Source organism: Loxodonta africana, chromosome 2, assembly GCF_030014295.1.
Source record: "Loxodonta africana isolate mLoxAfr1 chromosome 2, mLoxAfr1.hap2, whole genome shotgun sequence".
In the NCBI taxonomy this organism is placed as follows: Eukaryota; Metazoa; Chordata; class Mammalia; order Proboscidea; family Elephantidae; genus Loxodonta; species Loxodonta africana.
The window spans coordinates 108,486,849-108,513,476 of NC_087343.1; the positions used below are offsets into that span (position 1 = coordinate 108,486,849).

Here is a 26,628-nt window from a genome sequence, read left to right on the forward strand (position 1 = left end):
CCCATTCCCCATGGGCAACTGGGGCAGGATAGATGGTGGCAATCTATGTACTCTGCTCAAGTGAGGGTGGGTATAAACAAGTAGAGAGTAGCTGATACATCTGCAACTGTGACTACCTGGGAGGTTCATTATATCCTCAATGGCCAGAGAGTCCATGCTTTAACAGTAGGCATTATATTAAAAAAAAAAAAAAGTAGTCAGTATGTGCAGAGCAGTTGGTATGCCCTGCTGCTGGTCTGCCAGTAGTGGTCAACCTGTTCAGAGTGATCTGACTGTCTGTGCTGAGCATGACTCAATTGGGCCATGTGTATGGACCATTAAAGTGTCTAAATTAGGCAGTGTTTTTGGAGATGTGTTTGCCCGGAGTAGTCAGTGAGTCCTGGTTTAGTTGAGTGTTGTCTATGCTTTTGAATTTCTTTGACACTTATTTTTTGGGGACAGAGGGAAGGTGGCTCAAAGGATGCTACTTCCTGAGTGGTGGTGTCAGGATAGTGTTGAGGGTGAGCAGACTCTGGCATCTGCTAGAAATCTGGCTCCAGACACACAAGCAATGTTCCTCAGGACTGGTCAGTTTGGTCCTGTAGAGAAATTACTCCATTCCCTTTGCAGGAGGAGTCTGCACCATTACAGCTGGTCTCTATCTCAGAACACCTGAAAGTGGGAATGGGAAGCCAAAGGCACCTCAGGGAAACCCTCCCAGGCTGGACCCAGCCAGCTGGGCTCTTGGTGGCTGGCTTATCGGGGTTCCCTCCTCACTGTCATTTATAATCTTTGCCCTGACTCTTAACTTCCCACCTCCCTTTCCCTCTCTGAGGAACTTCTGACATGTCAGCACCAACTACTGTCATTTCCTGTCTTTGGCCTATTTTGTAATGAGGACTGCCTGAGTCAGCACAGCTAACTCATTAGCTAGCGTGACCTCAGGAGGCAGATTTTCTGCCTTAAGCTCCTGTTTTGCCATTTACTAATGTAGCCTTATATTCCTCACCAGTAAAATGAAATAATACTAGTATATGCTGTAAGGAATCAATAAACTTGTTTACATAAAGCACTCAGCATTGCACCTAACACACAGGAAACTTTCAATAAATGGGATAAAATATAGTTCTTTTTATTATCTCTTAAAAAACAACTTAGGGATGATTTGAAAGTGTTATCTGAGTATAGTTTTCATGAAAAAAATGGGGGTTTTGTGTCAATTGCCTAGCATAGCTCAAGAATGTGATAGTTTATACTATATGGTAGAGAGGATAGAAAGCATTGAAAGGATAGTGATATTTAGATTGAGTATTGAATGATGAGCAAGAGTTAGTAAGATTAAAGGGATTGGGGGCAAGGGTGAAGGGTAGAAAAAGAATACATTATATGTTGAGGTGAGAGCAAATTTGGCTCTGCCTAGGAAGTAAATCTTAGAAATCTAGGGATAGATTTTTGAGGGATGGAACAAATTGAGAACTGAAAAGGTATTTGGGGCCAGACAATGGAGGGCTTTGCAAACAGGTTAAGAAGCCTTGAATTTTTCAGCAGATTGAGAGTGTTTTAATCAAGGAGTGGATATTGTCAGCTTTGTTTTGAATCTGATTTCTGTGTGGAAAATGGAGCAATAGAGGCCATGGAGACTAGTAAAAAGGCTCTTGTAGTTGTCTAAGAGAGGGATAAAAGTAGTTTATACTATCATAGTGACAAACGGATTGGAAAGAAAGCTGTATATTCAAGAGGTATATAGAATTAGAATGAATGATACTTGACTATTTAGAGATACTAGAGAAAATATATGATTCTAATTTTGGCCCAAGTAACTGGGTAGATGATGGTATCATTTGTCAAAATAAGAAACATTAGAGAAAGAAAAATGATAGAAATGGGGAAAAACATTTAACTTTGAGCATGTTGCACCTGTCAATAGGCATTTGTTTATGTGTGTATGGAGGTGAGATCTTGGCTGAAAGAGTAGTGTCTGAAGATATTGGTATAAAGAGGCCATTGAAGCATGGGGGGAATCCTAGTGGCGCAGTGGTTAAGAGTTAAGCTGCTAACCAAAAGGTTGGCAGTTCAAATCCACCAGGCATTCCTTGGAAACCCTAGGAGGCAGTTCTACTTTGTCCTATAGGGTCTCTGTGAGTAGAAATTGACTTGATGACAATGGGTTTGGTTTTTTGGTTTGGAAGCCATGGAAATTGCTGGGAGTGCCTAAGGAGAGTATATAGCATGTGAAGAGAGGATTATTACAGCTTGCCTGTATTTAGTGCCTTGCACAGTATACCTTGCATGTAGTTGATATTCAACAAATGCAAAATTAATCAACACTGGACTAAAAAATGAATAAACCCCTTTGATTTTAAAGATCTTCTGAGTACAAAAATATACTTCAGCATATTAAGATTCTAAAGCTTGATATTAGTTTCTGATCTGATTTGGCCGGTCCCTGCCATGCAGCAGTGAGAAGATCACCTGAATTCTCACCATGGGCTTAAGGCAAAGGCATCCAGGCTCTTTCCCTGTGGGCCACAAGATCCCAACTATGGATATCTCCAAGTGTAGCCATTCAGAGTAAATATGACATATTAAAAGCAATACCTTTATAATAATCTTATCATTTAAATTTAAATAGGAGCTTACTAAACAAAAAGGTTAGGAAATCCTTTATTCCTTAGGTCAGAAGTGGTGGGTAAAAGAAAAATAGAAAGGAGAAATAATTCTAAATTTGTGGAAAACATAGGAAAATTAAATAAAGTGAGATAAAAAATGTCAAGGTATATAGTTTTCTAGACCTGAAACAAAATCTTAATCATTGCCTTCAAGGTAATCACTGCACAGCCGAAACAGTTGTGGTCTGCCAACAGGACCTATTCTCCTGAAATAGGCCCACAGATGTCCAGGCAGAAGAGGGAGGTATTCAAAGTCCACGGACCTTTTATGCCCAGACAGGAGATTCTTCTGTACTGAGCTCCCCAGGTTAGTGGAGCTGACAGATTATCTTTTCTCCGATTGTGAATTTATTCCTTCTCCAAGGCCAGCAGAATGGCTCAGGACACACAACAGGACCTATCTCAGGCCCAAGGAAATCAACAGCCACTTAAGCCAGTTTTAGGGCTGCGGACACAGTAAAATATACACAAGTTCTTAGTTTTTGCTGAGAGAGCCATTCTTCTCTGGTTCTGGAGATGTGTGTAGGCTGCGTGGCTTGCTGTTTCTCCCTGAGAAAACTGTGGCCAAATGCTACCACCAGCCCACCACAGTCTGAGGGTTCCAAGCAATTCAGGTCCGGCAACTCCTCTCCACTTCTGAACTGTCTCTCCCTCCCCCTGGCACTCAGTGCATTTTCTAACTTTGTGTTTGATGTTCAGGGCTCCTAGCCTGTTATAAATGTAATCTTTTCACTTGTCTTTTTGGGTCTTTGTTGCAAGAGGGTTCACCGGAAGCATCTGACTACTCTGCCATCTTGGGCCCACCTCTGCCACCATTTTTATGACAATACGTCTTTCATTAGTTAGAATCCTGTGCTTCATTGGACATTTTAAAAATCACAGTGCATACTCCCTACATGTAAAATATTAGAAACGAGTTAATTTTAAAATGCTATCAGTTTTTCTGCCTGTTTGTCGCACTGTGGGGGCTTGTGTGTTACTGTGATGCTGGAAGTTATGCCACTGGTATTCAGATACCAGGAGGGTCACCCATTGAGTACAGGTTTCAGCTGAGCTTCCAGATTAAGACAGACTAGGAAGAAGGGCCTGGCAGTCTACTTCTGAAAAGCATTAGCCAGTGAAAACCTTATGAATAGCAGTAGAACATTGTCTGATATAGTGCTGGAAGATGAGCCCCCAGGTTGGAAGGCACTCAAAAGATGACTAGGGAAGAGCTGCCTCCTCAAAGTAGAGTCGACCTTAATGACGTGGATGGAGTAAAGCTTTCAGGACCTTCATTTGCTGATGTGGCATAACTCAAAATGAGAAGAAACAGTTGCAAACATCCATTAACAACCATGACCTGGAATGTACGAAGTATGAATCTAGGAAAATTGGAAATCATCAAAAATGAAATGGAATGCATAAACATCGATATCCTAGCCATTAGTGAGCTGAAATGGACTGGTATTGGCCATTTTGAATTGGACAATCATATAGCCTACAATGCTGGGAATGACAACTCAGAGAGAAATGGTGTTGCATTCCTCTTCAAAAAGAACGTTTCAAGATCTATCCTGCAGTACAGTGCTGTCAATGATAGGATAATATCCATAGGCCTACAAGGAAGACCAGTTAATACAACTATTATTCAAATTTACGCACCAACCCCTAGGGCCAAAGATGAAGAAATAGAAGATTTTTATCAGCTGCTGCAGTCTGAAATTGGTCGAACATGCAATCAAGATGCATTGATAATTACTGGCGATCAGAATGCAAAAGTTGGAAACAAAGAAGAAGGATCAGTAGTTGGAAAATATGGTCTTGGTGATAGAAACAATGCTGGAGATCGAATGATAGAATCTTGCAAGACCAATGACTTCTTCATTGCAAATACCTTCTTTCACCACCATAAATGGTGATTATACACATGGACCTCGCCACATGGAACACACAGAAATCAAATTGACTACATCCATGGAAAGAGGCGATGGAAAAGCTCAATATCATCAGTCAGAACAAGGCCAGGGGATGACTGGGGAACAGAACATCAATTGCTCACATGCAAGTTCAAGCTGAAACTGAAGAAAATCAGAGCAAGTCCACAAGAGCCAAAATATGACCTTGAGTATATCCCACCTGAATTTAGAGACCATCTCAAGAATAGATTTGACTCATTGAACACTAGTGACCGAAGACCAGACGAGTTGTGGAATGACATCAAGGACATCATCCATGAAGAAAGAAAGAGGTCACTGAAAAGACAGAAAAGACAGGAAAGAAAAGACCAAGATGGATGTCAAAGGAGACTGTAAAACTTGTTCTTGAGCATTGAGCAGCTAAAGCAAAAGGAAGAATTGATGAAGTAATAGAACTAAACAGATGATTTCAAAGGGCCTCTTGAGAAGACAAAGTAAAGTATTATAATGACATGTGCAAAGAGCTGGAGATGGAAAACCAAAAAGGAAGAACACGCTCGACATTTCTCAAGCTGAAAGAACTTAAGAAAAAATTCAAGCCTCGAGTTGCAATATTGAAGGATTCCATGGGGAAAATATTAAACAACGCAGGAAAAGCATCAAAAGAAGATGGAAGGAATACACAGAGTCAGTATACCAAAAAGAATTAGCCAATCTTTAACCATTTCGAGAGGTGGCATATGATCAGGAACCAATGGTACTGAAGGAAGAAGTCCAAGCTGCTCTGAAGGCATTGGTGAAAAACAAGGCTCCAGGAATTGATGGACTCTCAATTGACGTGTTTCAACAAACAGCTGCAGCACTGGAGGTGCTCACTCATCTCTGCCAAGAAATATATGGAAGAGAGCATCCTGGCCAACTGAGTGGAAGAGATCCATATATATGCCTATTCCCAAGGAATGTGATCCAACTGAATGTGGAAATTATAGAACAATATCATTAATATCACACGCAAGCAAAATTTTGCTGAAGATCATTCAAAAACGGCTGCAGCAGTTTTTGACGGGGACTGCCAGAAATTCAGGCTGGTTTCAGAAGAGGACGTGGAACCAGGAATGTCATTGCAGATATCAGATGGATCCTGGCTGAAAGCAGAGAATACCAGAAGGATGTTTACCTATGTTTTATTGACTGTGAAAAGGCATTCGACTGTGTAGATCATAACAAACTATGGATAACACTGAGAAGAATGGAAATTCCAGAACACTTAATTGTGCTCATGAGGAACCTTTACATAGATTAAGAGGCAGTTGTTCAGACAGAACAAGGGGATACTGATTGGTTTAAAGTCAGGAAAGGTGTGCGTGAGGGTTGTATTCTTTCACCACACCTATTTAATCTGTATGCGGAACAAATAATAGGAGAAGCTGTACTATGTGAGGAAGAACGGGGCATCAGGATTGGAGAAAGGCTCATTAACAACCTGCGTTATGCAGATGACACAACCTTGCTTGCTGAAAGTGAAGAGGACTTGAAGCACTTACTAATGAAGATTAAAGACCACAGCCTTCAGTATGAATTACACCTCAACATAAAGCAAACAAAAATCCTCACAACTGGACCAATGAGCAACATCATGATAAATGGAGAAAAGATTGAAATTGTCAAGGATTTCATTTCACCTGGATCCACAATGAACAGCCATGGAAGCAGTAGTCAAGAAATCAAATGATGCGTTGCACTGGGTAAATCTGCTGCAAAGGACCTCTTCAAAGTGTTGAAAAGCAAAGATGTCACCTTGAAGACTAAGGTGCGCCTGACCCAAGCCATGGTATTTTCAATCGCATTATATGCATGTGAAAGCTGGACAGTGAATAAGGAAGACCGAAGAAGAGTTGACGCCTTTGAATTGTGGTGTTGGTGAAGAATATTGAATATACCAAGACTGCCAAAAGAACGAACAAATCTGTCTTGCAAGAAGTGTGGCCAGAACACTCCTTAGAGGCAAGGATGGCGAGACTGCGTCTTACATACTTTGAACATGTTCTCAGGGGGGACCAGTCCCTGAAGAAGGACATCATGCTTGGCAGAGTACAGGGTCAGTGGAAAAAAGGAAGACCCTCAATGAGATGGACTGACACAGTGGCTGCAACAATGAGCTCAAGCATAAGAACGATTGTAAGGATGGCTCAGGACCAGGCAGTGTTTCTTTCTGTTGTGCATAGGGTTGCTATGAGTCGGAACCAACTCGACGGCCTAACAACAACAACAATTACATCAGTTTTTATAGGTCATCCTAGGAAATGAGTGGCCTTTTGTTTATGTCATCAGAATTACACCCTCCCTGTGGAACTGTACCCTTTCTGGTAAATGGCTATACCAGAGAAGACTTCCTCAGGCACCTGTGTATCCTAAAGTATGGCTAAGCAGTGTGCTCAGGGGCACATGTATTGAAGGTAGGTTTTCTTCACTGAAATCACCTATTTGAGATCTCTCCAACTCTCAGTTTGTTGAAGTATAGCTTTGCAATGGCAGGTGACATTCTGCCACTTACTGTGTTTTCACACAATGGAGCCCTTGATCATGTTGTCACTTCACATGAAGAGACTCAGGTGGAGAGTAAGTTAACTTTTGCTGTCTTCTTAGTAATGAACAAAGAATCTCTCTCTGGGAGAGTCAGAACTTGAATTTTCTAACCTGATTGAACAATATTTCACCGGGCTGGAAAGCTACCATATGCTATACACTTTCCAATTGCCTTTGGACTTGCTAAATGCATTTATAGACTGAAAACGAGCAGTAGGGAAAATGTGGTAGTTGAAATAAAATCTTTTTCACACTGCTTCTTTTATTTGTGTTATAAAAACCCAGGCTTAAAATAGACTGAAGAAGATTTATCTTTTAATGAAAATTACCGGAAGGTTTGAAGTCAAATATTCCTATCTTTTTCTCCTTTCTCCAGTGCAGGACTTGTTTGCAGTACTGACCTTGCAGTTATGGTCCTAAAGGGAGCTGTCAGGATATTAGTGACTGACTTTCTTCAGAAGGGACTTTCAAAGGACATACTGAAGCCAGCATGCCTCCTTTTAGGTTCCATTGTCCAAGGTTATGCACGTCAGCTTTTCCTGAGAGCAAAGGGCAAAAAAGTTCAGGGGCATTGTATGCAGCAGAAAGGAGCAAGTTCACAGGGCATTATTAGGTTACGTTACCCATTGCAGCTGGCCTCAAAAACTCAGGAGGCTGTGTGTAACACTTACAGGCTTCAGTGGCTCTGTTAATTGCAGGTTGGAGGTTGGGCAGGCCTATGCCACTGGTGCCTTTCAGACACTCTTTAAGCCAGGGCACTACTCAGAGCAATTTTGGAGCCAGCTGCCTGGGCTCCTCACTGCGCAGTGAAGGAATGCCTCTTCCTGCTCTGATTTCTGCCTCATGATGCTTGATATTAACTCTCTGAAACCTGTCCAATAGGACAATGATTTTACCAATTGTTTCTTATCTTAGATTTTCTTCTTACATAAACCAGTGGGGGCAAAAGCAACGTTAATAATAAACGTTGCTCATAATAGTTCATAATAAAGAAGAGGGTGAGTGTTGGTCTGAGAGAAGTGAAGATGGAGGTAAGAGGAGAAAGTAGACAAAGGCATTGAAGGAAAGATTGTTTTCAGCATTTCAACAAATATCTGTAAAACGTACACGCTAGGAAAATAGAGTAATGAAAGAATTTAATGTCAAAATGATTGTAATTTTATGCCTAAATACATTCACCACAACAAAGAATTCTCTTGTTCTCAATTAGGAATAAGTGGGGACATTTACAGTTTTTTTCCATAAACTGTCTAGTTCTGGCACTAATCACCTTCTAAGAGAAATAGACAATAGAGAAGCATGACTGAGTCATATGTTAAGGAGAACAGAAACAGCATCTCACTGATTCTTTAACTCCCTGAACTGGAGCAGCATTTCAATCTAGCTGGTAGTAATTAAAATGCCATGTATTTATCCTAAAGGGAGGTTTTACATTTTGTGTGTATTACTGTACAATCACCTAGCTATGGATGAATTCCATTTGCAAATGGCAAAGCAAGCTTGACAAACTAATTGGATAAATCATTTTTATCCCCACCCTTGAATGAAAGGCTCAATGATATTATATGTTGCTTAGCATTTAAAAGGATTTTTTGTAAAATGGTGAAACAAATATACCTGCTATTTAGATATGCTTGTCTGAGATTTCCCTGCTATGGTAGAGTATGCCCTGTACCTCCACTCCTACCTCCCCCCTTTTTAATGATTCACAGAACCACTTAGCATCCAGCCAGGGATGACTGAACAAGCTTGATTAAATTTGAACTCTTTTCCACCCACCTGAAACTTTGCCAGACCCTCCCTCAAGCCTCCTTGAAATTGAGCATTGACTAGAAGATAGAGAGGTTCTTAAAAACAATAAATCTTGATTTCTTCTTCTTACTTTCCTTTTTTTTTCTTTATGAGCAGAGGGTAAATTCCTTGGTAAGGAAATCCATTACCTCTTTTTGAAATTTTATCTTTCCGTAGTCTTTATACTAGAGTGAACACTCTAACTTAAATTTAGTTGTGTCATGGAAATCAAATATGTTCATACTGGACTTGATGGTAAAAATTTATTTTTATGCATTTTAGATTATGAAGATGGTTTCATAGTGCAAACTTAGAATTCATAGTAATAAAATGAAAGCTGAAAAAGAAACACAGTCAAAACCATCAGTGTGGGTACCAGTGATTATACGAGTATAAGCTGTTGTGAACTGCTGCACTCCCTCCCCTAAGGTGGGAAGTATACTTCCTCTAGCCTTTGGCTGAGGGTTACTCACAGAATTAACAAATTCCTGGGTCATAGATCTACTTAGAGGAGAATGTCTGAAAATGTAATAGAAGAAAAGACAGATACTGCTAAGGTAAACAGACTTTATTTGTGTCATTTGTATAGTGAAGTTCTACAATTAATATCAGAAAAGCTATATCTGCTTTTTTGTTGTTGTTTTGTTTTGCTTTGTTAAATGATCCATGATAAATCAAACTGACTAGCTGATATCATGAGGTGTAAAAAATGCTTGACTCAGAGGAGGTATCTTATAACCCTGTATTAAAAGAGTGAACAAGTGAATGAATGACACCCTGAATTTAATTTATGGTTATGGTCATGATATAAGAAATAAAAATGAGAAAATATGAAAGAAGAGTTCAAGTTTTGTTTGTTTTTTAATGGATAGCTTTAGATACAAATGCTGTATTCCAATGTACAAAATTAATGAGTGTTAGTGATAAATAACGGGTTTATTGAATAGACATGATATTTTTCCACTTTAATCTCTTACTGCCTATCAACATATGAACCTAGATATCACTGTAATCCTGAATCTTAAAATATTTTTAAATGTTTCTTTCTCTCAAAAAATATATGTTTAGTATCTACTAGGTACTGTATTAAATGCCAAGGCTACAGCAGGAAACAGTAGGAGCAAGAATTTCTGCCCTCTCTGAGCTAACATTCTAATACAGGAAGTTAGACAATAAGTAATAAATCGGTAAAATATATAGATATTAGGAAGTGATGAGTGTTAGGAAAAGAATAAGGCAGGGACGGGAGACGAGTGTTTTTAACTAATCTTATATAAGGTAGATAGGAAAGGCCTGCTAAAAATGTGACTGACATTTAAGAAAAGAAGTCAGTGAGGATGTGAGCCATTGAGATATCTAGCAGTACAGGGAATACCAGGTGGAGTAGACAGCAAGTGCAAAGGCTCTGAGGCAGAAACATGAATGATAGGTTTGAGGATTAGCAAGGAGACCAGTGTGGTTGGAATGAGGCAAAGGAAGGACATATGTGTATATGAGATGTTTCATATAATGAAGACCACTGTAAGGGCTGACTTTATGTCTGAGTGAGATGGGAAGCCAAGGGTTGCTCCATTTACCCTAAAATTTCCACTGCTTGCATATATAAATTTTATTTTAACATCAACATTGGTTTCACAGTTACTCTTCTTGAGCATGATGAGTTCAAAACAAAGCTAGCCCCTATGACTTCAGCTTTCTCTCTGAATCAGGAAGTTGGATTTTGTGGCATTTTGTTATATAACTTTACTCATCGTCAAAATACATCATGGTATGAACATTTAAAGGAAGGGTGCTGGAATTAGAGCAATGTTGGTAAATTCTGAATTAGAATCAGAAAACCTGGATGTGTTTCCCATACTGATGATTATCCTGAGAATCCCAAGGCAGGCTCCTTTGTGAAGTCAGGCTCATTAGAAGGATGCAGTGAAGAGGAGAGTGAAAGCCAATATCCGTATGTCCAGGCCTTCTTCCTAGAGCCAGAATCTGGTGTATGATTCTTCAGTAAATCCTGGAACCAGAGACACAAGGTAATTATGAGCCCAAGAGACAGAAAGGGCCACATAAACCAGAGACTATATCAGCCTGAGACCGGAAGAGCTAGATGGTGCCCAGCCACAATCAATGACTGCCCTGACAGGGAACACAACAGAGAACCCCTGAGGGAGCAGGAATGCAGTGAGATGCAGACCTCAAATTCTTGTAAAAAGATCAGACTTAATGGTCTGAATGAAACCAGAAGGACCCTGGAGATCATGGTCCCCAGATCTTCTGTTAGCCCAAGACAGGAACCATTCCCAAAGCCAACACTTCAGACAGGGATTGGACTGGATTATGGGATAGAAAATGATACTGGTGAAGAGTGAGCTTCTTGGATCAAGTAGACATGTGAAACTATGTGGGCAATTCCTGTCTGGAGGGGACATGAGAGGGCAGAGGGGGTCAGAAGCTGCCCGAATGGACACAAAAACAGAGGGTGGAGACAAGGAGTATGCTGTCTCATTGGGGGAAGAGCAACTAGTAGTATATAACAAGGTGTATATAAATTTTTGTATGAGAGACAGACTTGATTTGTAAACTTTCACTTAAACCACAATAAAAATTAAAAAAAAAAAAAATGAAGGAGAAGGGAGGGGAGTCCAAACATTCAAAATAAATAAATAAATAAATCCTGGAGTCCAAGGGAGAGTACGTAAAAGGCAGTGATGACTTAGAACAAAGAGACTAGTACCCATGTTCACTGAGCCCTGGAGGTCTGGATATTAGAACAAGATATTCACAGAGCCCTGGTATCCAGGAACAGCTGCATAGCGAGTAGACAGTTTCTGCCTCAAAAAGAGCCCATGACACTTCCCCTTCAGATATAATGGTACGCATTCTGGATCCTTTGCAGGTGGCTTCTAAATTTTTGACTCATAATTGTAAATAACAGATTGTAGATTTAAACACACCTTGAAACTGTTCTGTCCTCTCAATGTTGCCTGAGCATTGTGGCCAATGCTAGACTGCTCAATAGAAAGAAAACCAGCCTGACAGCAACACAATTTTTTTTTTTAAAGAATTTGATAATTAACAATTTTTTTTAAATATATAGGTATCTGGAGACTTACTTTCTTATACTCATATTTACTGTGTAATAGCACCTTTTTTTTTTTTTAAATCATACATTGTAAGAAACTATAATCTTTTAGGGCTAAGGGTCTCTAAAGAATTCATTGCTTACCTGGCTGCAACTAAATTGTATTCCTTTCTCAAGCTGCAAAGATTAAGACAAACTTAGTAATATTAACATACAATGCTTACCAATGAGGTAGGTAGGTATTTTGAGATCTAGCTGGTCAAGTTTTGGGTTGCAACAATTTGTTTTTCTTATGAGAACAAGCTAATGCTACATAGAAGAAATTGTTATGCAATTTTTTTTGAGAATACAAAAGTGACAGAAAGAATCTGATCCATGCAAATTGGTGGTTAATAATTAACTCATGTTCACATTTATTATTATACTTACTATTTATTAACTGTCAACCAGTAGAGATAAGAGATAATTTCAAACTTTAAAATTTCCATCATTAATTACCTTTTTTTGGGGGGGGTAGATTAAAAAAAAATAGATTCAAAGACATCCTCAATTTGTAAGCATTTAGGTGAAACTAAGCCAAAACAAAACATCTTCCAGTTACTCTGTAAACACCATCGATACTAAGCATCACTCTGATTTCAGAGATGTTAAAATATTAAAATGTGTATGCCCAAGAATCAATGAAACATAGTCATTAAATGATTCATCCAACTAAAATATCATCTAACTAAAAGGACCTACCACGTGTCAAATAAGGTGAGAGGTACGATTCATAAAAAGTTGAGGAGATACAATGCAATCTGTGTCTCTGAGATATTTACAATTTTATATAGTAGTTAGAAAATTAAACACACAATAATAATAAAGTATGGACAGTGCTGTGATAGGGGAAATATGAACCAGTTGAGCTAAAACCCAAGTGATAAATAGATGCTAGCCAAATAACATGTAGTGGGGGTGCGGTGTCAGAAATGGTGCTCTCTAGCTAAAAGAAATAGTCCAGAGGCCAAAGGAAGAAACTGGTGTATTTAGGAGACAGATAAAATTTAGTACAACTGAAGCATACTATTTGGCCCATAAAATTTAAAAGTCAAGAAATAAGATTAAAGAAACAAAAAAGATACATGTTCCTGAAGGGTGGATAAGCAAAAAGTAACAGAAAACCACATTTAGATCTATAATAAAAAAAATAGCTATCATTTAATACAGTCAGGGTCCTAGTCACCCTGAGTGCATCTTCTCCTTGAGGTACCCTGTTTCCTTTTGAGCCAATGGAATTAAGTGTTCATGGAGAGGGAAAATCTTTACCTGGAGAATCAACCTGTAATTAATACAATTTTTGACTTGAGACATACCAGTGTGCACATGAGTATATCTTGACACATGCTGGGGACCTTCAGCTTTCCATCTGGAAAGCTGGAGGAAGGATGTTGTCTGAGAATTATTATTTCACCTGAATATTGCAAAAGAACCCACTGCTGTTGAGTCCATTTTGATTCATAGTGACCATACAGGATGGAGTAGAACTGTCCCATAGGGTTTCCAAGGCTGTAAATCTTTACAGAAGCAAAGAACTGCATTTTTCTGCCTCGAAGCAGACTTTTTGGTTAGCATCTGAGTGCTTTAACCACTGTGCCACCAAGACACCTTTCCAATAGCACTTCAAAATTTGCATTTCTACAATAAAATACCAAATAATAGCAAAAATCAATGAAATAGAGCTAAGTGCATCAACATCAATAAAGGCCACAAATATGCTGAGAGAAAAATGATAGAGTACAATTCTACTTGTACTCTATACATGCATAATAAACTACGCAGTCCTGGTGGTGCAGTGGTTAAGAGCTAAAGCAGCTAACCAAAAGTTTGGCAGTTCGAATCCACTGGCCACTCCTTGGAAGCCTTATGGAGAAGTTCTACTCTGTCCTATAGGGTTGCTACGAGTTGGAATTGATTTGACAGCAAAGGGTTTGGTTTTTATAATAAACTACATACTGTTTAATGATATAAACATGGGGTAAAATTATCATGAAAGATCAGGGCTTCTATATTCTATTTTGTTGTGATAATCCAGTACCTTTACACCATTTCTAATATCTGGCTCCCTCAGTACATGGTACATCACAAAATTGTTTTCACCACTAAAATTATTTTTCTATCAGTTATCTCAGCTTTGCAAATCTAAGTATTAGACTGTATGAGAGTGATATTACTCTCCCAGTTAAAAGATAAGCTGAAAATGAGAGATTTCACAGAAAAAGAGAGCACTACGCCAGGCCTTTTGGTCTGTAGCCCTGGGCTCTTCCCTGCATAGACATCACCTAATTATTGACTGTAAAAGTTCTCCTACAGTTTATCACAGAAAGAAAGCCTTGAGTTGTGCCGTACAATTCACTAGCTTCATATTGAACATTATTGAGCTTTTTGAGCAATGTTGAACTATTTCAAGTGCTATTGAACGCTTGAAATGTGTTTCCGGAAAATCAAGCTTCAATAATTTGGGGGCCATCAACCCATGTGTCAGATTCTCTTTTCTCCAAACAGTGCTCTGATTTTTATATAACAATGTCCCATGGTTGAGAGTTTAACCTTCTTTGGAGATGGGCTACTCCGATAACTACATTTTGGCTCTGGCTCCCAGCTTTCTCCGTATTCAGAGAAAGACTATCTATTTGAGAGCTCCCATTGAGTCCCTCTGTCTTTCATGTTTGTCAATTGCATGTTAATTGGCACTAGTGTTTCATTATATTTTTCTGGGGCATAATTTATTATTTTTAACAATAACCTTTCAGTCTTATTGTCCTTATAATTACTATGTCCCCTATTCCTGTTATATAGCACCAGTATACCACCTGAACACGCTGGGTGAGATTTTTAGCAATTGAGTACCATCGTATACCAGCTCTGCTCCACCTACCAACCGTAAAAGAATAAGTTCCTCCTTTCCAGCTAGGTGGCAAGTTAGCCAGCTGTAAAACACTATCATATTGTCTGATTTATCTGCCATTTCCAGCACCAGCTGACCCAGGTTAGGTTCTCTGGAAGCAGACATTGAGATGGAGCTTTGTAAGTAGGGTGTTTATTAGGAATCAACATGAGTGTATTGAAGAGGGAGCAGGCATGATTTGGCAGAGCCAGAAGTCAAACTCTAATGCGGACAATCAGCCAACTCCATGGGAAGCTCCGGAGTTTATAGAGTCCATTAGAGTTGTCTCATATGGGGACAAAATATCTGGGCTTCATATTCCCCCTTTAATCACCTATTGGATGTGGGCTGCCCTGAGATTGGAGTGATCCTAGCTAAGGCAGTTCGCTTCAGCTGAGGAAAGCTTTACATGGCTGAGAAGTGAAGTCTGCCTGCTGATAGCTGGGCCACTCTATCCTTCCTTGAACGGGAATCAGTGCAGCACACTACTGTGTCCTCCAAAATACTTATTATTCAGTCCAGACCTTTCTCCTAAATTTCAGACTCATATATCCAACTGCCAACTTGATATCTTCATACTTATAGGTGCTCAGGACAAAATCCTTGACTCATGTCATTCTCTTATACTTTATGTTGGATTTGTCAGCCAATAACTTTAGCTCTGAAGCCCTGGTGGCACAGTGGTTAAGCATTCACCTGCTAACCAAGAGGTAGGCAGTTCAAATCTACCAGCTGCTTCTTGGGAGCCCTAAGCGGCAGTTCTACTCTATCCTATAGGGTTGCTATGAGTTGGAATTGACTCAATGACAATGGTTTGGTTTTTGGTTTGGTACTATTAGTTCTATCTTTCAAAAAGCATATATCTGAAATATGACCACATCTCTCCATTGTTACTTCCACCACTAAGGTCCAAGCCACCATCATCTCTATCTTGGATGATTACTGTAGGCTCATTACTGGTCTCCCAGATTTCACCTGTATAGTATCATATACTCTGAGTCATAAGATCATTTAGGCACAACAGTAATCTACAGTATAGTGGAAATTGGGATAGGGCCTAAATGGATCTCGGGTACATAAGAAAGTCACATGAATATGAAGTCCAGAATCCCATGTCAGCTACATCTATTGAATAATTTTTTTTTTAGTCTCTCAGCTCACATCTGTGGACTCCTACAAAGTTCCCTTAGACCAATAACAGAGAAGTAAAACTTGAGTCTGGTAGTCAGATAGGTCAACTCAATATGTTGATGTGAGCTGAAAATGTACTGCTGCTGCATTGTAGCCCAACCCAAGCTTGGTCCTAAAGGACAGTGGTGGGAAGAAATACAGAGTTGGAAGTAGTATCTGTGGTCATTCACTTTGTATGGAAGTTGTAAATTATTTGAGTGGTTGGGAAGGACTGAGACAAAAAGCAGAAGATCAAAACACAGAATTCTGAGGTATAATATGTCGATGGATATGGGAGAGGGCACAAAGTTTGTGGATTATTGTATGTTTTACATTAATGTCTGACAGAAAGTCTCTATTAGACAGGAGAATCTCAATCACTAGGTGGACAAGATGACATACTGCTGATGTTAATTAGCCTATTCCTCACCATCACAATATTTGTACAATGGGCCTATAAACCGGTTGTCCACGGCAGCAGTGGTGGAACTATGTATGGACCCAACAATGTGTTTTTCCTCTCACCAAGGTGGATTAGCTATTTCAACTGTTGGATCTATAGCCTGTCAGTGGCAACAACCAATGTGGACTTTTAATATGGTACCAAGTCCAGTTAAACAGCATAGGGGCATTTTGAAATGAGGCAATTTAAAATTATATTGGGCTTTTTAACATTGGAAGAGGTAGCAATTTAATTTTACCAAAATTGACACAATTCTGGATATAGATTTTCTTTCTTAGACATAGTGCCTCTACTAACCTTACTGTCCAGGATCTTAAAAAATTCATTGGAAAGAATCTTGCACAACATTTCTTCAGACTAACAGACAATTTTATGACAAACAAGGTGAGGCAATGTGTGCATTACCATTACTGTGGAATCTATTTTTCTTACTACAAACCTTATCACACCAAAGCACTAGCCTAATAGAATAATAAAATGACCTATTAACTGCTCACCTAAAATGATAGCTCAGGGCCAGTGCACCATGCGGATTTTGGTGCTGTCCTTAGAGATGTGTCATATATTATACTTATGGCCAGTTTGTGGTTTTTGTGTCCCCAACACCTATAATACCCAAATCCCAGATCCAAGTAATACAAGTGCCATTAAACTCTCTCAAAATTGTTCCAGTTAATCCATTTTGATAATTTGTCTTTTCTGTGTCCACAGTTTAGCCTTTTCTGGATAAGGAGTCTTGGTTTGTAGTGGGGGAAGGCTTCCTTCAGGAGAAAAAATAAAGATTCCACTGAACTTGAAGTCAGGATTACTGTCCCATTTCTTTGGACTCGTGCTAGTGAGCCAACAGACAAAGAAAGGAGTTATCATAATGGCAGGGGTAATTGACACTGATCATGATAAAGAGTTAGAGTTGCTTCTGTACAATGGGGAAATGGGAAAGTATGTCTGGGACCCAGGAGATTTACTGGGCAATCTCTTGGTGCTTTAATGCTTAGAAATAAATCAGAATGGATAATTGCAGCAATCATGGCCCACCAAGGAAAGGTCAAATAAGGGCTTTGACTCCTTGATGTGAAAGTTTGAGTCACCGACTAGGCAAGAAACCCACATCAGCTAAAGTGAGGTGACTTTAACATGGATGGTGAAGGAAGGAGATAGTAAATATCAGTTATGACACAAGATCATGCATATCTGGAAGGAGTAGACTAAACAATTCCTCTTTTATAACATCTTTGGTAGAACTGGTAACCATCTATCAACTTAGAGACTTGGTTATGGATTATAATTAATCAAGGACACAAGCTTATCTGATACACTAGAAGGACTGTACTAAACACATGGTGCAGGGGCTCATATCCTCGGTCTCATTTCTGATTCCAGTCACTGATTTATCACGCAGTATTCTACAGACAGTGCCTCATTTCAAGCATGCATTGTCCTATTGCTTTCTGCCTGGATGCTTATTTGACACGTGGTGTGAGACTTCTTCAGGAGCTAGCTTAGAACATCCATGTATAGCTCAGAAGGTCAGGGGGTTAACAGCTTATGGGGAAATTCTCAGTGGGGGTTGGGGACTGGTGGATAATTACTTCTTCCTTTCTTCCTTTCAATGAACTATCCTGAAACACTTATCATAAGGCTCCTCAGATGATCCAAGTGGAATTGATCACCAGTTTTCCACAGAAGCATTCAACTTGATAACAAGCCTTTGTATTGGCTTTCTCCTCTTTCCTGTTTCACTTTCCCAGATTCCTCCCTTCTGGCTTCTGGGATCATTTGCCCAATAAACTATTTGCACAAAAACCCCTTTGATCTATGTTTAAGGAGAACCTAGACTAAGGATATGCACATTTTTATTTGAAGAGCTTTATTGTCATCTCCCGGGTGTCCACACATACAAAGTGGACAAAGCACTGGAACAGGTAAGATCTATAGGGAGAGGGTGTGGAGATAAAAAAACAGCTGAAGACAAAACCATCAAGAAATGCTACATTTTAAAAAGGATATAGATTGAGGAGCCTATAGACGAGAGAAATGAAGTGGTCACTGAATGAGAAGTAATCTTGGAAGGCTCACATCTTATACCTTAAAATCTTGAGAAGGTGTGTTTTCAAATTCTGGAATTATCTCAAAATAAAAAATAAGTCAAGCACAGACATTTTCTTTTATGGTATATTCTTTCAACCTAGAAACACCAAATAGATACCAAAGCAGTGATATTTGGAGATGGAGGGTATTGTACAATAGACTATTTTAGTAGCTCTACACTTCCTTGGTCATGTTGGTAAGTGCTTGGTTCAGAGTAGACTTCAGTTTTTATTTAAACTTGTAACTCAACAATATTTCTGGGGAAATCTGGTTAGGACGAGAAGTGGAAATTGTGTAATTTCCAAAGCAAGGATTGAAGAGTATTTCAATTTTCTTTAAAAATATTTTATTTCTTTTACCTACTCTTTAGGTTACTAAAGTGTAATGAAAACACAGCTAGTTTCTGTTTTTTGGGTCTTCTGTGTTAATGTACTATCACTTGTCTTGATTTTACTACCTGACTACAAACCATGCTCAGTTTGGCTTGTGTCCTCTGAGGAAATTTTGAGGTTGCAGAGGATGTGCCCAGGGCAGTTTATGCAGAAAGAGTGGAGCTCTTCCACTAGTTTCAGATCTCTTCTGGAATTCTGGAACTTTCTGTTGCATGTCCTGACTAGCCAACTGCTATGCTCATAGATTATGAGTTCCTGGGATACTTGCCATTCCAACAACTGAACTAAAGCTGTGCAGATACAAAAATTGCTAGCTTTTGGTAGGTGCACATTATAGGTATTCAATCAATAAATGGTTGTTGGATTGAATTAGAGATATCTTTTAACATTCAGCTCAATAGCCATTGGTCAGAAGATGTTTTCTGGAGTCTTCATTTCTATAGGCTGAGATTTGTGTCCCCCATCTATGGGTTTTCTCTATGCTTCCTTACCTCCCTGAATACAGAGCTTGTTGCCATATCATGTGATTATTTAGTTTTTTTGTATATCTCTTCTAGCCAAATATTGGTAACCATGAGGGAAAATATTTCTCATGTTTAAAAAAGTGCCTAGTAGTTAGTTGTACTCTATAAATGATGGTTGGATAAATGTAACCCTTTTGTAAGATGGGTATTTATACATTTTTACATGCTATCAAGATTTGCAAATAGATACAAATTAAATAATTTCATAAATTTACATATGAAAGCCATGCCTTCATGACCTACAGAATTAAATAAAATTAGCTCACTAATGAATGCCTAGCATTTTGAAAAAAAGCAGGACTGAGACCTATGAATGTAGACAGTTATTAGAACAGCTCACAAGATCACTAACTTGAATGACATCAATGACCATAGAGAAGCAAAAAGGATACTTACTTTTGGGTCCCAATTGCCAACCTTTTGGTTAGCAGCCAACCTCTTAACCACTGTGCCACCAGGGCTCCATTTTTCTTTTAGGAAGCTTTATATTCTACCTTTGAATTTCTCAGTGAATAAGCCCTTAATCTCGAATACCAAAACAAACAAAGAAACCCACTGCTGTGGAGTCAATTCCAACTTATAGCTACCTTATAGAACACAGTATAAAGAACTGCCCCATAATGTTTCCAAGAAGTGGCTGGTGGATCAAACTACCAACCTTTTTGTTTAGCAGCCATAGCTCTTAACCACTGTGCCACTAGGACTCCAATCTTGAACAAAGGCCCACTAAAAAAAAAAAAAAGAAGAAAGAAGGAAAAAATCCTGGCTTATTAGATGAGTCTTCAGCAATACTTCTGGATGGTATATGGTAAATATCAAATAGTTGAGCCTGCACCCACCCTGTTTTTGTTGTATACCTGAAAAACAAATGATCTATTTCAACAGAGTGACCTTGTGCCCAACCATGGAGATCAACTAACATAGAGTCCAAAAGAGAACAGCTTCAGTGATAGTGATCTTTCCTGGGAAAACATCTGCTACCAGCTGAGTGTGTTTACACTTAGGCAACACTAGCAGATGTGCCCTTAGTCAGCCCATCTGTGTGGTGTTGGGAGCCGAGGAAGCTGGAGCTAGACAGACAATGCAGAGCATGCTTTCTACAATATCCTGCTGTTTTAGAAAATGCAAATTAGTATTTTATAATTTTTTTTCCTTCCCGTGCTATATATATTGCCTTAAAGTTAACTGATACATACGTATTGCTTAGCATTAGCAATACAGTTGATTTGAGATTGCTGTTATGAACGTAGCTGTGGTATGATTAATATTTTAGAAGAGACAGCAATCATTTACTTAAAAGCACATAGCTAATTTTCAGAAAATAAATAAAATTATCAGCTTAAATATTTCTCATGTTTGAAAATATTATTAAGAAAATATTTTTATCTCTGGGAAGAGAAAATACTGAATAAAATAACCACCAGTTTTTGTAAGTGATTGTTAGTTATATTCAGGATTGACTGCAATGCAGCAGGTTATATACTTATCTATGCTTGACTTGTGGACTAATTAAATAATCACCTGTTTGCAAACTTAGTTTCCCAGGTAATTTGTTGCCAATAAGAAAAGGCAGCATCAAAATGTAGCAGCTAAGAGGATGGGCTATAAAGTCAGATGACTTGGGTTCAAATCCTGAGTCCCTCATTTCTGAGCTGTGTGACCTAGAGTAAGTCACTTAACCTCAATGTGTTTTATTTCATCTGTAAAACTGGTATATTTATAGTACCCAGCTCAAAGGTGTGTTATTAGGATTAAATCAGTTGATATTTATAAACATTTAGAACAGCGTTTAGCCTAAAAACAATACAAATTTTGTCAAAATAAGACTAGTGAGATTTAAATTGGGCCCATATATTTTATGGTTACTATGCAGGTATATTCAACCTATTTTGCACTAACAGTATAAGCCCTTATGAATTGGGTTAGTTTGATTCAATTACTCAAAGCCCAATAAAACTTAGAAAAACTTAAAACCCATTGCCATTGAGCTGATTCCAACTCACAGCGACCCAGGAAGACAGCCAGAGAAGAACTTCCTGATAGGGTTTCCCAGGAGCAGCTGGTGGATTTGAACTGCCAGCCTTTTGGTTTGCAGCCAAGTTATCAACCACTGCACCACCAGGGACCCTAGAAAAATATAAATCTCTATAAACTCTCTAGGGAAGCCCTAACAAATCAAAATGATGCAAACTGGGAGTAGTGTAATTTATATTTACATTATAAACTATGCAGTACATTATAAAGGAGTACTGGTGGCACTGTGGATAAGGGCCTGGCTGTCAACCGAAAGGTCAACGTTTTGAACCCATCAGCTGCCACATGGGAGAAAGATGTGTCAGCCTGCCTCCATAAATATTTATAGCCTCAGAAACTCTACGGTGCTGTTCTACTCCATCCTGTAGGATTGCTATGAGGAGGAATTGTCTCAAAGGCAATGGGTTTGTTTTTTTGGGGCAAAGTACATTATAGATATGCATTTTATCAGACAGATAAAAAAATAAATGTCCAGATGTTAATTCTGTGGGGAGGTTGTTTTTTTTTTTTTTAAAAAAAATGTATTCTGGCATTTCTTAAAATATGTTCCATATATACTGAAGGTGAAACAATCCAATATATTTGAGAATTCTTGGTTAGAAAATGTAAATTTTTTTCTGTATTTCCAGACATCTCAGAGTTTTCTATAATCGATACTGCCTTGTGAATCCTGAGATTATTATGTAATATGTCAGCACAAACCATTCACTTGCAAAGCACCTTGAACAAGTGTTTCTCAGAACACATTTTGAAAAGGATTTCACTGTAATATAAAATAAGAAGATTAAGACAGCAATTTTAGAAGATCTATCCACATAGTGACTGAAGACCAGATGAGTTGTGGAATGACATCAAGGACATCATCCATGAAGAAAGCAAGAGGTCGCTGAAAAGACAGAAAAGAAAGAAAAGACCAAGATGGATGTCAGAGGAGGCTCTGAAACTTGCTCCTGAGGGTTGAACAGCTAAAGCAAAAGGGAGAATTGATGAAGTAAAAGACCTGAACAGAAGATTTCAAAGGGCCTCTCAAGAAGATGAAGTAAAGTATTATAATAACACGTGCAAAGAGCTGGAGATGGAAAACCAAAAGGGAAGAACACGCTCGGCATTTCTCAAGCTGAAAGAACTGAAGAAAAAATTCAAGCCTGGAGTTGCAATAGTGAAGGATTCCATGGGGAAAATATTAAACGACGCAGGAAAAGCATCAAAAGAAGATGGAAGGAATACACAGAGTCATTACACCAAAAAGAATTAGTCGATGTTCAACCATTTCAAGAGGTGGCATATGATCAGGAACCAATGGTACTGAAGGAAGAAGGCCAAGCTGCTCTGAAGGCACTGGTGAAAAACAAGGCTCCAGGAATTGATGGAATATCAATTGAGATGTTTCAACAAACAGATGTAGCGCTGGAGGTGCTCACTCGTCTATGCCAAGAAATATGGAAGACAGCTTCCTGGCCAACTGACTGGAAGAGGTCCATATTTATGCCTATTCCCAAGAAATGTGATCCAACCGAATGTGGAAATTATAGAACAATTTTTTTTTATCATTAATATCACATGCAAACAAAATGTTGCTGAAGATCATTCAAAAATGGCTGCAGCAGTAAATCGACAGGGAACTGCCAGAAATTCAGGCTAGTTTCAGAAGAGGACATGGAATCAGGGATATCATTGCTGATGTCAGATGGATCCTGGCTGAAAGCAGAGAATACCAGAAGGATGTTTACCTATGTTTTATTGACTATGAAAAGGCATTCGACTGTGTGGATCATAACAAACTATGGATAACACTGAGAAGAATGGGAATTCTTAACACTTAATTGTGTTCATGAGGAACGTTTACATAGATCAAGAGGCAGTTGTTCGGACAGAACAAGGGGATAATGATTGGTTTAATGTTAAGAAAGGTGCGGGTCACAGTTGTATTTTTTCACCATACCTGTTTAATCTGTATGCTGAACAAATAATATGAGAAGCTGGACTATATGAAGAAGAACGTTGCATAGGGATTGGAGGAAGACTCATTAACAACCTGCGTTATGCAGATGACACAACCTTGCTTGCTGAAAGTGAAGAGGACTTGAAGCACTTACTACTGAAGATCAAAGACCACAGCCTTCAGTATGGATTACTCCTCAACATAAAGAAAACAAAAATCCTCACAACTGGACCAATGAACAACATCATGATAAATGGAGAAAAGATTGAAGTCGTGAAGGATTTCATTTTACTTGGACCCACAATCAACAGCCATGGAAGCAGCAGTCAGGAAATCAAAAGATGCATTGCCTTGGGAAAATCTGCTGCAAAGGACCTCTTCAAAGTGTTGAAGAGCAAAGATGTCACCCTGAAGACTAAGGTGCTCCTGACCCAAGCCATGGTATTTTCAATCACATCATATGCATGTGAAAGCTGGACAATGAATAAGGAAGACGAAAGAAGAGTTGACACCTTTGAATTGTGGTGTTGGCGAAGAATATTGAATTTATCAAGACTGCCAAAAGAACGAACAAATCTGTCTTGGAAGAAGTGCAGCCAGAATGCTCCTTAGAGGCAAGGATGGCAAGACTGTGTCTTACATACTTTGGACACTTTGTCAGGAGCGATCAGTCCCTGGAGAAGGACATCATGCTTGGCAGAGTACAGGGTCAGTGGAAAAGAGGAAGACCCTGAACGAGGTGGATTGACACAGTGGCTGCAACAATGAGCTCAAGCATAACAACGATTGTAAGGATGGTGCAGGACTGGGCAGTGTTTTGTTCTGTTGTGCATAGGGTCGATATGAGTCAGAACTGACTCGACGGCACCTAACAACAACAATCCACATATCAAGCAAGAATACCCTTTGATCTAATTAAAAATAATCAGTATTTTCAATGGTAATTGATATTAGGAGCATTTTTTTTTTACCATTGTCTTTTAGAAAATTGATTAAAAGTCAACAAAACTCATACCAAAGGCCAGAAATTTCATCCCTAAATCAAAAAGTGGTAGCTCTGCACGATGAAGTCTGATTATATCCCAATAACATGTAGAAATGACTCATCATATACACGTCTTTGAAAATAAAATGCAAATATGAAAGCCCGAATTCATTAACCAGTGTTAACAGCTCATTCTTGGTCTCCAGAAAATGTTTACAAATTGAACAATGCTAAAAGTGACCTCATGAAAATTACAGTCAATACTTTCTACAGTAAACAGTGTAGGGTCTAAAAACAGAAACTTGCCACTTAGAGAAAATCATGGCAACAGGTTGAAACATGCAGTTTTTCAGAATCATCTCCTGGAAGGCAAACTGCAAACAGTAGCAAGTGGAGCAAACAGCAATGGAAATTACAAGTCAAGGGGCAGCTGTGGGAGTGTGCAGTGTCTAAGGAGCCATTGCCCTCTCCCTTCATGCAACTGGAATGGCTCACTGGCAGCAGCCAGTGGGAATATAAATTGGATGTAAACGACCACAATGTCTGTACCACTCCATTCCCTCAACTACAGAATGCAACATGCACAAAGTTAAGGACTTCCTGATGCTCACGGGTCTTTTAATATTATTCACATTCCCATGTACACACTTTAAAAGAAACGGTTTGCTGAGGTATGGATGGACTGAGGGTAAGAGAAGACAAACACATAAGCAAAACTTGTATCTGATATTGACACATAAAGTGGAATCATGGGCTTAGATAGAAGAGATAAAAGAAAAATTGGAAAAAAAAGGGATTTTAATTTATTTTACAATTTTACAAATGATAAAACAATAATACCCAATTGCTATATACAAACAATAGGGAAACAGTGTTGAACAGAATGAACCTGACAGAGTAAACCTCATCTTTCAACTCCACAAATTATATAAGAAATACTCAGAACTCTCCTGTGCAGCAACACTATGTCTGTAAACTCTTCTTTTTTGTTCCTGTTATATACATTTGAAACACTTGTGCTTTTGCCTACACAAAGAAACAGTATTTATTAAAAAGTGCTACTTAAGTGAGAGACACAAGGAGGCCTAACGCCACAATCTGAAAACTGCAGTTCAAATACATTACCAGCTTGAAGACATTTTTTAAATTTTTTTGTAAAGTTTTGGATACACTAGACCGTTATTGTAACTCTAGCTATGAACAACATAGAATTCAGTTATAAAGTAGATCCCTCTTAAAGCAGTTTAGTGACAAAAGTCTCAAAAGAACTTCTTTGCTCTAAAATGGGATTATCTCCAGAGTGATTCACAGTGCAAACCCTGAAGATGTTAGTATAACAGTGTATGTTACAGACCCTGTGTGTATACACACAGATACACATATATAGCATTGTGTATATGCATCACACATGTCTATTTGTACTATAAAGATATATCTATAGCACATATATAAGAAAATATCTATTTCTAGGTGGGCTTTATCTGGACTTTCTTCAAATACGGACAATAATCCTCACTCAATTGTTAAAACATTGGTATATGGATAATGGTTGATGGGGAAACTTTCCAACTTGCAGAGATTACAACTAGCTATACATAACTCTTCCCACAACCCTTCCACAATTATAATACTCTGTACAATAACCACATGAAAACAACTCTTTTATGAACCAAATACCACATAGTGTGCATTATGACTAACTGACTCGATTAGAAATAAATTACTTTGTTCACCCTTCTGTCCTATGTAGCTTAATAACCACTTGGTATGTACACTACCCATAATAATAGCATTATTTAAATAGATTGCTTCTATAAGCACGTATGTAGAAATTCACATTAGTAATCGATATACAATTTATATGATACACAATATATGAAGACAGTTGAATGCCCAGCACCTTCTTTCAGATAGAAACAAGCTTCCACAGAAATGTCATCAGTCCTGTGGGCTGAATCATTAGATTTGCCCAGAAAACATGTTACTGATTTATTTTTTAGCAATTTAAGGTTAGTTATAGAACAGGCTGGGTAATAGCGATGAAAATGTTTCTATGGCCTACTCATGTCAACAACACAGTAACAACCATGTTTTCTAATGTACAG

At 38.6% G+C, this 26,628-nt stretch overlaps 1 protein-coding gene across 3 annotated transcripts in view; it reads right to left on the reverse strand.

The window, feature by feature from the left end:
- Nucleotides 1-26,628, reverse strand: part of ST8SIA4 (ST8 alpha-N-acetyl-neuraminide alpha-2,8-sialyltransferase 4) — a 142,545-nt gene continuing 115,917 nt past the window's right edge. Inside the window, exons 5-6 of one of the 3 annotated variants that reach the window (XR_010318976.1) lie at nt 20,221-26,628; nt 1-10,931 (exon numbers count right to left, since the gene is read on the reverse strand). The exon at nt 20,221-26,628 is cut by the window's right edge and continues 3,019 nt beyond it. The gene's annotated coding sequence lies outside the window, so the exon portion shown is untranslated. The other 2 variants (XR_010318977.1, XM_003404996.4) reach the window with 2 other exon arrangements.